Source organism: Haplochromis burtoni, unplaced genomic scaffold, assembly GCF_018398535.1.
Source record: "Haplochromis burtoni strain Fernald_Lab_line unplaced genomic scaffold, NCSU_Asbu1 Contig_32, whole genome shotgun sequence".
In the NCBI taxonomy this organism is placed as follows: Eukaryota; Metazoa; Chordata; class Actinopteri; order Cichliformes; family Cichlidae; genus Haplochromis; species Haplochromis burtoni.
This window is the reverse complement of record NW_024582393.1, coordinates 2,354,193-2,364,037: the sequence shown is the minus strand read 5'-3', so window position 1 is coordinate 2,364,037 and position 9,845 is coordinate 2,354,193. Positions and strand designations below refer to the sequence as shown.

General features: G+C 39.6%; 1 long non-coding RNA gene across 1 annotated transcript; it reads right to left on the bottom strand.

Annotated features, from left to right (window-relative positions):
- Nucleotides 1-1,610: 1,610 nt before the first annotated feature.
- On the bottom strand, nt 1,611-7,568 carry LOC102304924. Its single transcript, XR_315556.2, has 4 exons — nt 7,500-7,568; nt 4,915-4,971; nt 4,607-4,723; nt 1,611-3,005 (listed from the first exon to the last, which is right to left on the bottom strand). It is a non-coding gene; the product is annotated as an uncharacterized LOC102304924 (long non-coding RNA).
- Between the last annotated feature and the right edge of the window lie 2,277 nt (nt 7,569-9,845).

Below are 9,845 nucleotides of genomic sequence, written 5' to 3'. Positions count from 1 at the left end.
ATTTAGAAAGAAATATAAGCCGATATATAGTAACCAGTAGTTCAGTAATGTAATGCATGTATTATTAATGTATAAAAAATAACGTGTATAATTTGAACTGATTACTTTTTTTAAATAAGGGCCCCAACACTGGCAGTGACATGCTTAATGAAAACTTGACAAGATGAACCACAATAAACTCACCAGGATTATGACCTTTTGGTGCTAAATGTGAAGTAAAATGTAACACGAGCACACATTCAGTAGACTGACTGAATAGACTTTGAAGCTGAAGAATGTGACATGAGTTATTAGGTCCTGTGAAGTGGGAGCACCTGCACGTGGTAAACAAAGCTGCTTGTCATCAAGCCGAGTGCTAGTGGCATGTCAGACTGCTACCGCAAGAACTGCTGAATCCAGGCCATACGAATATTTGAAGATTTATGTATTTATTTGCTTTATGAGCAAATCAGTCAATATTGTGAAAGGAAAAAATCTTGCTCCTTAATGCAACTTGTTATGATACCTTATGTGAGAAAAGAATAATGCGTAATAGAAATCTGTCCATAATATTAATCTAGCATTTGGAATTTGGAAATAATTCTTTATTTAGCTTGGGATTGGCTGCATGGGTGGGTTAAGAGTGTTAGGGTACCTGGGTCGTTGACCCAATGTTTTCAGTTTTGTACCTTTATTTGTGTTCTCATCTTGGTTTATTACTGTGAATGTTCTGGTTTCTGTTTTGCATTTCTATTTTCCCCGGTTCTTCTTGGTTTGTGATTTTGTAGTTCTTAAGTTTGGGTTTCCATACTCCCTCTGTTCTGTGTCCAGTCGGCGTCTGTGTCTGCCCTGGTCCCACGTCTCTGTTCCTTTTGTTGCACTGTCTGCTTGTGAGTCTGTGACTGTAAGCCCAGTCTGTGTTTCCTGTTTTACTTTGAAAGTCTGTGTCTCATGTTAATGTGTCTGGTTTTACATCCTTTGTCTTGTCAGCCCTGATTTGCCCAAGCTGTGCCCCTTCTGTCTCCCATTCCCCGATTGCTTCCTCTGTGTATTTAAGCTCTGTGTTTTCCTTTGTGTTGTGATCTACCCTCGTTCTGTACTGTGTGCTCTGTTTGCTAGCCTGGTTAGTTTTTGTATTTTTTCAGTTTAGTTTTTGGTCCGGTTCACCATTAAAGCTGTTTTCGAGTTCACCTTTTTCGTCTCTGAGAGTCTGCACTTTGGGTCCACCATTCCATTTCTGCCTGCACACAGCCTTCACTTAACAAAAATGAGTTTCTAGTGAAGGAAAACACTCAGAGGAGCTCATTTAAAAGGAATAAGAAAATCATTAGATGCAAAACAACCTTCATTTTACATCCAAAGAAATTCTGAGTGAGAACTGCTCTATGGCACCCACTGCTAACAAACCGCAAAAAATGTCCATGCCAAAGTCCCCATGGCTTACAGATTCGTGCTTATCAGCTGTCAGTCAGTTAGGTCTTTCTCCCCCAAACCATGCATTCAAATCTAGAAAGATGACAGTTCCTCATGCTTGTAGATCAATATATGTGTTTGCCCTAGAGGGAGTCAAATCTGTCTGTAACAAGTCATGCTGAAACAAAAAAATTCCAATATTTTTGAAACCTGGTGGTATTTTTCAAACTTTATGGGGTCTAGATTGTTAATAAGGACAAAAAATGTTTGGAAGAAGTCCAATACTGAGAAAGATACCTACAACTGGCTACGGTGAAGCGGCTCCAATGTAATCCCACAGGGCAATTGTCATTCAAGAAAAGTGCTTGTTTTCCCAGGTTCCCAGTTGAGCAAAACGTTAACAAAAGATCCCAACAGGGACAGACCAGTACCTTGCAAAAGTCTCTAGTTACATAGTTACAGAAAATGTAGATATTGTTATTGAAAAAAACAACAAAGGCAAACAAATGGTTTATGGGTGCAGATTTCTGAGTTGTGGCAACACAATGACACACTACCCTTCACAAAGCTTTTGCAGAGTAACTTTGGGCAATGGGGACATGCCTAAGATGTGACCAGCTGTGCTACAAATTAACAAAAACACTCCTGTTCGAGCACTGCACCTTGGAAACCATCTGGTTTTGTGTGACCATTTTATCTGAGATTACTGGGGTCAATCACAGAGAACAGCAAAGCACATTTTCTACAAGAAAAATGCAAATGTACTGGAGTTAATGTTATTGCTCAAGCTATTTTGTTGACATGGCATCACTGCAATGCAAAATGCTTCCAAAAAAGGTACATTATGGAAATTGGTTGATTTTTATGATTACTTTTTACTGCTCCTTATTCAGGTACTTATTACCTGCACACTATCACTGTCTTAATATGTATTGGAACTAAATAAAATCAATCCAATCAATCAAAACCGTGGCAGGATAACTTGAAGATTACAGACATTTACGGTAAAGTATCAAATATAAACATTGTGATGTTGGGCAATAGCCCTGTAGGATTATTTTGCAGTTGCTTCAACACTGCTGGTTATTGCTCTGTAGTGAGCTGACTCCAAACATCTTTGTCCCTATTAAAAATTTAAACCCCAAAAGATGGGAAAACAGGGCCCAAGTTTTAAAAAGACCAGAATCTTTTCTTTTACCTGTATCCTCCTCAGTGCTTCTATCACTTATGCGTGCTTTTAGCCAGGCAAAAGTGACCTTGCCTTGAGGATTGAGATCTGCAGAGCTACCCCTCCACACCTCTTCTTTGTGCCTCTCCTCCAGTGCAGCCTCACTGTGGTGACTTAAGAGAGGAAAAAGGATGTCTGTGACTTTCTCACCGAGTGCCTTGTGTGTGTGTAACTGCGTGTGTTTGTGTGAGTATGAGTTGGCCGGGCTTCAGGAGGGCTGAATCACACCGTCTGGGCTCTCCGTTGGATGGACAGGACTTGGCTTAGGGCTGAGAGGGTCCTTTACGCCTCAACACACGCTCTCCCACCTAAACTCTCCTCGATCCTGCTCACAAGTGGTGGGGTGATGAGAGGAGACATGCCAATACATCCAAGATTTCAACCACTGCTGGAAAGAAGAAGGATAGAAGGGAAACGTAGGAGAGCAGACAGAGTAGATGGAAGTGAAAAGGGTGTGAGACTTCATGTGTGCATGCACATGCAAGTGCTCGCGCAAAAAAGATGGAAGTGCAAGCACTGTACTCAAGACACGTAGTGCAGGGGAACAATGAATCACAGCAAATACAAGTGGATGAAAATAAAGAGACAGAGGCTGAAGTGACTACATGCTCACAGTTAACAGCATATTTTCTCCCACCTTGCCAAGCAGCCTGCTAGTCTCAGCTCTAAACGGCAGGAGGGTGAAAAAAAAGGTTGGGGTCAACTTCATCTCTCTGCTCATATTCTCCACTCTATCTCACCTCAATCTGGCCGGTGCAGACTCAGCCCTGGCCTGGAAAGTTTTCAATTCAGATTCCAAAAAAACAATCTGGTGAACTTCATTTCCTTTTCCCGAAGCTGAGCACAAACAGCCCTCGAGGGCAGTCCAGTGTTCAGTGTGTGGCATCAGTATAGAGAATCCTTAGAAAGGTTTTCTTTTCTTTTCGCCCTTATTCCCATCTATTAGCAGTAGGTATATTACATATCATATCAGCATTGTGATAACAACACAGAGCTGTTAAATTACATCATCAGAGGTATTATACTATTATTATAGTCACATATTTCCTTCTCTTTCCATTTTTTGGAAAATATGATCATTTATTGGAGTTCTTTTTATTTTATTCTCTTCAGTTTTTATTTTTTGTGCCAAGGGATGAGGGCTTGTCTGATTATTATGATTGCCATATAACTACAAACACCTTTAAGTCCCACCTATAAAAATTTTATCTTGTTATAGCGATGACCAATGTTTGAAAATGACAGATTGTGATTTTCCACAGGTTTATGTCCTTGACTTTACTTGGTTCTATCAACATATTAAACTGCTTAAGGTTTCCAAACATGGCAAAAACAGCAACTTAACCTCCTGTTCAAAAACCTAAACAGGCTGACGTTGGTGTTAATTGAATGAGACTGTTCTCTTACAGGCAAATACTCATCAGATTACTGAAATGAATTTATTAAAAGCATGTTTTTTTTAAACTAATTTGTTGATGTACCCATCCAGCCAACAACAAACTTATGTCCCCAACACTGGTACATCTTTCATTTCTGAGCTATTGGCCTAGACGACAAGAAAAAGAAAATTAGCCGACGGTTATTCCTCTGTGAAATATTTAAGCAAATAGCCAAACAGAGAAATTACATGTTTATTAGTGAGGTTTGTAGAAGCTGAAAACGTGCTAACCAGGAGCTGGCTGCAGAGTCATTTCACCATAGCCTACAGAAATGTTGATGGTGGTTTAAATTTTCTCTTGTAAGTGTTGGAAGCAGAAACCTAATAAGCTTATTTCCCCAAATGCTGAATTATTTATTTCACTGGGTAATCCCTTTAAGGTCAGAGTTAAAAAAAAATGACGGGGGAACAAAGAAAGGAACATTAAAACAGACACACAGAGACAAACTGCAACAGACAAAAATACAACAGCGCACAACAAACATAAACATCAAGCATGCCAAAGAAAAAAGATATTAAAAAAAGATAAAAGATATACTCTAACTTACAGGTATAGGCAGACAGATTTTCTACCTCTTGGCCTTTCCCTGCATGCTTCGCTGTGATGGGTGACTTGATCCTTGTTCCAATCTGAGCACACTCCTCTCGGAGGAGCGGCGATGTCACTGGAACATAGAGGAATAGAAATCAAATCTGTTTGAACTGAGAGCAAGCGAAGGAGAGTGTGCCAGAGGACAAGGCAGTGATAACGGATAAAAGAGGAGGGGGAGTATAAGAATGATATTTGAATTATGTAACTCAGCTCAGGGATGATTTGGACGATTCCACCATTGACACCAACATCATTTCTCATTACCTGAGAGCCGTGTGTGCCCGGCGCTTTGCCTCGTCCCGTGAGTCATCTCACACCCAGCTATCAGAGAAGGAGAGAGAGTGAGAGAGGAGGGGGAAAGGAGCAGAAGGAGGTGAGATGTTTGCGAGATTAGAGACAAAAAAGCTGAAAGCACACATTTGTGTATACTAGAAATATAAGAAGCAGGATGTTCACACATTTAAATCACAGTGGAACACTGACTCTGTTCGCGGGTATTTTACATACTGTAGACGGCCTCATATACACTTCAATCTGCTGCAGACAAAAGCCTGAATATTATGTATGCATGCGTAACATGCGTGTCAGAACAGAACTGACAAGGTACTTAAAATAAATCACAGCAATACTTGCTGTGTTCATTGCAGATCAAAAGAGGAATAAAACCTTTTGCCCGTGTACCTGTGTCAGCATATTACATGTTCAATATGATGTTTTAAAATCAATAGCTTATAGATCGTGCATATTTTGTATGGGATGTATTACTGTATATAAATTTGAGGGGCTAGTGATAACATGTGAAAGACTTCTTCAAAGTAACAACCATGTAAATGAAACATTACTAAGTTATTAAAACACCCAACCTATCAAGCTGTCCTACTTGTTGTTACTGCGCATGCGTACAACTCAAAACGGCCATGTTTTTGGTGTTAATAGTACACGCCTATTATTTGATTCTACCCTGATCTCGTGCGTGCGAAAAACAGTTAGTATTATATGTTTTACTGCTTTGTTACAGTTGATACTTGTTTTCCTTAAGCTTTTGTCAATTTGTTAACTTTTCAAGCTAACTTGTGTTTTTGTGCAAATACTCCAATTTGGAGTCTCAATTGAAGTCATATTTCAAGTCTTGATTTAGTACATCTTAACTTCTGTAAACTGGCATACAACGTAAACCTTGTCAATTAATGTTAGTCCTCCTGCCTAAATAAATCCATGCAGGAAGCACGTTTTGATAAGTGTGATTTGGCCATCAGAACATCCTACCTATAGATATGTACGATGGAGGCAAAAAAAACCCACGTAAGGTAGTATATTGTGATAAGGTAGCACGGACTGATAGACATGACTATAAATTTACGCTACGCTAGGATGTTTTGACAAAGTAAGACGTTTTGTCAGAACACTGGAACACAAAAAGAAATAGGAATTAACATTTTTTAGATGGGTTATTGTGTAAAAAAAAAAGGGGGGATATTAATATCGTAAAAGTGAGGTCAGTTGAAGCAATTAAAAAAATGATCCATTTTGCATCTAATGGAGAAGGTGTGCCACACTAAATCAGAGATCTCATTTAAAGAAAAATGTACTTTTTGATGTACAACATGAATAAATGTATATCCAATATCAAATGAGAGATGCATGTATGTGATACATTATTAGATATGGTATTAAATGCCAGCTACTGAATGAGTTTATAATACTATCAAGCGGAATTTTATAAGATTCTAATATTTGATATAACAAGTGTTTTCCCATGATTCCTGACTACTGAGTTGTCAAATTTCATACATTTTTTGCCATTTCTAACCAAAGTAACTGCTCCTAGTGGATCCTTAGTTGGGCTTAGAAGCATGTAAAAGCACTTATATTTCCCAGCCTGTGAGTACTCAGTTGTATGTTTAATTTAAAGCATGTATAATAAACATATCAGAAACCGTGACATCACCGATGCTTCTTGTGGTCCTTTTGTAGGCTGTGTTTTGTTAAAGTTATGGGAAAAAAAGGGAGCATGATCTTCCCAGCACAGGGTGCACGAGCACCCAGATACTTACACACAACATGCTTGAGTTGTGCCAGTCTTCTCCTCTGCGCTGTGTCTGTGTGGGGGTGGCTGGTGCATGACACATTGCTTAAAATAGACATTCGCTCTCTTTACAAGAGGAGGTTGACAAAGAAGTGAGAGGGAATGAAAGCTCATAAGGGAGCGAGAGAGTGTGACAGACAGAGGAAGACAAAGGGAGGAGAAAGAAGGAAAGTCAGGGAGGAAGAAAGAAAATCCTTCCACTGCACCAAACTAGAAGTCAGAGGAAACAAACACATGCAAGTTTGAAATGGAGATGGAAAAGGAAATGAATATTTCAGGTGAAGGGAATGAGCCAGATATCCAAGAATGTAAATGGGGACAGATGTGCGCAGCAGAGATGCAACACATTTAGAAGACACATAGAGAACCCAGCATGATTTCTGCATTTCGTAATAACTGGAAAAAAATCTGCGCAGTATGTATTAATTCACTGTATTGATTCACTGTAGCTCCATCAGTATGTCCTGAGTCAAAGTTGTGATAAAATAGTTTAATCATTTCAGCTAATCATCACTGACATCTACCTAGCAAAGGCTATTTAAGCCTTTTATATAAGAGAAAAGGTATGTACGCAAAGACTGCACAAGATGTATTAATAATAATACAGTACGCAGTACATGAGCATCAAAGACCTGACAGCTCTATGTCAGAAGAGACTTAACTTAAGATGACTTTGGATCTAGAAGATGAAAAAAGTTCAAGTGAATCACAGTTTACGGTGGATGGATGTTAGTACCTTCCGTCATTGTTAATCTGTACTCACCAACACCTAAAGTTGAGCAGTCAGCAGAATGAAGCTGGCTCGTGTGTCATCTTTCTCTCTCTCCTCCCCCTTCCCCCACGTCTTCCCAGTGCTTAAGATAAGTGACAAGGCATCAGAGCCAAAGAAGTGCTTTAATACCAAGAGAAAACTCTGTGCCCATACGTGGGCGGATGCCTCCATCTGCGTGTGCAGTTAAAAATGTGGGTCTGTGTGTGTGTGCGAGCCTACATCGGTTACAGCGAGAGCTTAATATTGCGATGTGCGTGCGCACTTTACTCTTTCTCTCTGTAAGAGTGCACAAGTTTGCTTCTACTGTAAATATTTGTGTAGAAATGCCTATATGCGTTTGTATGTTTATGTGTGCCCTCTAGCCTTGGTAAGGTTATCCATCACTCCAAGCATCAGATGACATCACCACCGACCCCCATCCTGCAACTCTTACCCTTCCACCCACCACACACTCTCCACTCTAAAGGCTTGGCTGGATTCCACCACGCACCTTCCTCCTCCCCCTCCTCCTCCGTTTCTCATGCCCTGCATTTAACTGAACTCTGGTTCTGTGGTGAAAGTGCTGAATCATCACTGCTGGCCTCACTATATACAAGGCTGACATGGGTCAGGTGTAGGGTGTGTTCGTGTGTGCCTGCGCGTGTCTATTTTTCTATATGGGGTGGCGGTTTTGTAATCAATACAGTGTCACCTCTCAGCCCTTATACTCTTGTAAGGCTGTAACTGCATTAATGAACTGTGATCCACAGAGGGTACATTATGATGGCTGCTAACTTTATTATTAAACCTCATGGTATGGCCCTGGGAGAGAACTGCAGCTTCAACTGAACCCTTAATGGACGGGCTTTTTTCCCCCCATTCTCCTAGTAATATAGACTTTGGACAGTGGGTCTTAATTGCCAATCAATGTAAGGGGAGGTGTTGTTAACACTAGGAGGGATTTTTTTTTTTTATCCTGAACTGAGTTCAGCATGCCATCGTTGGACCTTAATGGATCAGCTAACCTCCGAGACTAAAAACATTATTGCTTTCATTCTATTTGAGCCATAAAACACTTTCAGATACAACTTGAGCCGAGGGTGGTGATAACGTAGATGTTTTAAAACATCCCCATGGCCTGAAATCAAACCTAATGTGTCACAATTAGACTGACATGATGGGAAACCCATTTCAGAGACAATGTTCCTTTAAATCTCGGTAACATGAGGTGACACAAGTGCTGCAAAGTGATTGGTATTGTGGTGAAGCACAAGTGAGGCCAGTCTTGATTACTAGTACTTCTAGCTACTTCCTGACTGGTATAAATGAATAACGCACGTCTATTTTCATCTTTACTTATAACCCAGACTTCACCTGAAGTATCGCTTAAGCCCATAAATATTCTTAAAGAGAAATCCTCCAGCAGGTTGATTAAGCTGACTTTGAACTCAGTATAAATGTTTATATAGTGTTGAGACAGACCCATTCCTGTCGCTCAGTGTCTCTTGCAAATATTGCCAAATACAAAACACTTTAATTTAAATTATGTAACTAATGCTTCTCTTTTTGTGAAATATTAAAACATGTATTTGCATTTTGCCCTCCACACATGGTGTGTGGGATTTTATAAATTCAAATAGAGTTGCTGGATTTTTTTCAGCTTTTGCAAAGACCTTTTCATTATGGAGCAGATGTGGTGATTTTCACAGTACTGTATACTATTATGCATATCTGATGCTGAAGGCACTCTCTCTTCTTAAATACCCAAGCATATAAATGAATGTATTTATCAAAGCAGTGCGGGGCTGCTCTGTTTAGCTGTTGTTTGAAATGAATATGTTAAGTGGTAGAAAGCACACAGTGGGTTATGACATTTCATTTACATTCGGCAGTATGAATTTAAATGCTTTTTCACCCAAAACATAATGCATTTTAAATTCACCCACAATGCTCCCACAACGGAGACTATATATTATGAAGTTTCTGACCTTATAGAGATGCTAGATAGATTTCTTTCTTTCTAATTCGGTATTCAGCAGCCTCGTTCATGCTGTTCAGGTTCAAAATTTTAATTTGATGAGCGGCGACAAGGTGCTAACACCTTGCTGAAATCGGCTGCTCAAACAAGGTTTAAAATATCAAGCGGCATACATGATTGCTTACTGATTCCCATGTGTCCCCAGTGATAATGGGGTGGTTGCATTTGATATTATGTTTATAATTACAACCGTCACGGCACATTAACTAAGTCATTGTTGATGAAATTAATATCAGAATAAGAGTGTGGCCAGTTTAAAAATAGCATGTGGTGTTTGCATATGGTTCATCGTATAGTGTAGCTCTGACTTTGCTATGATT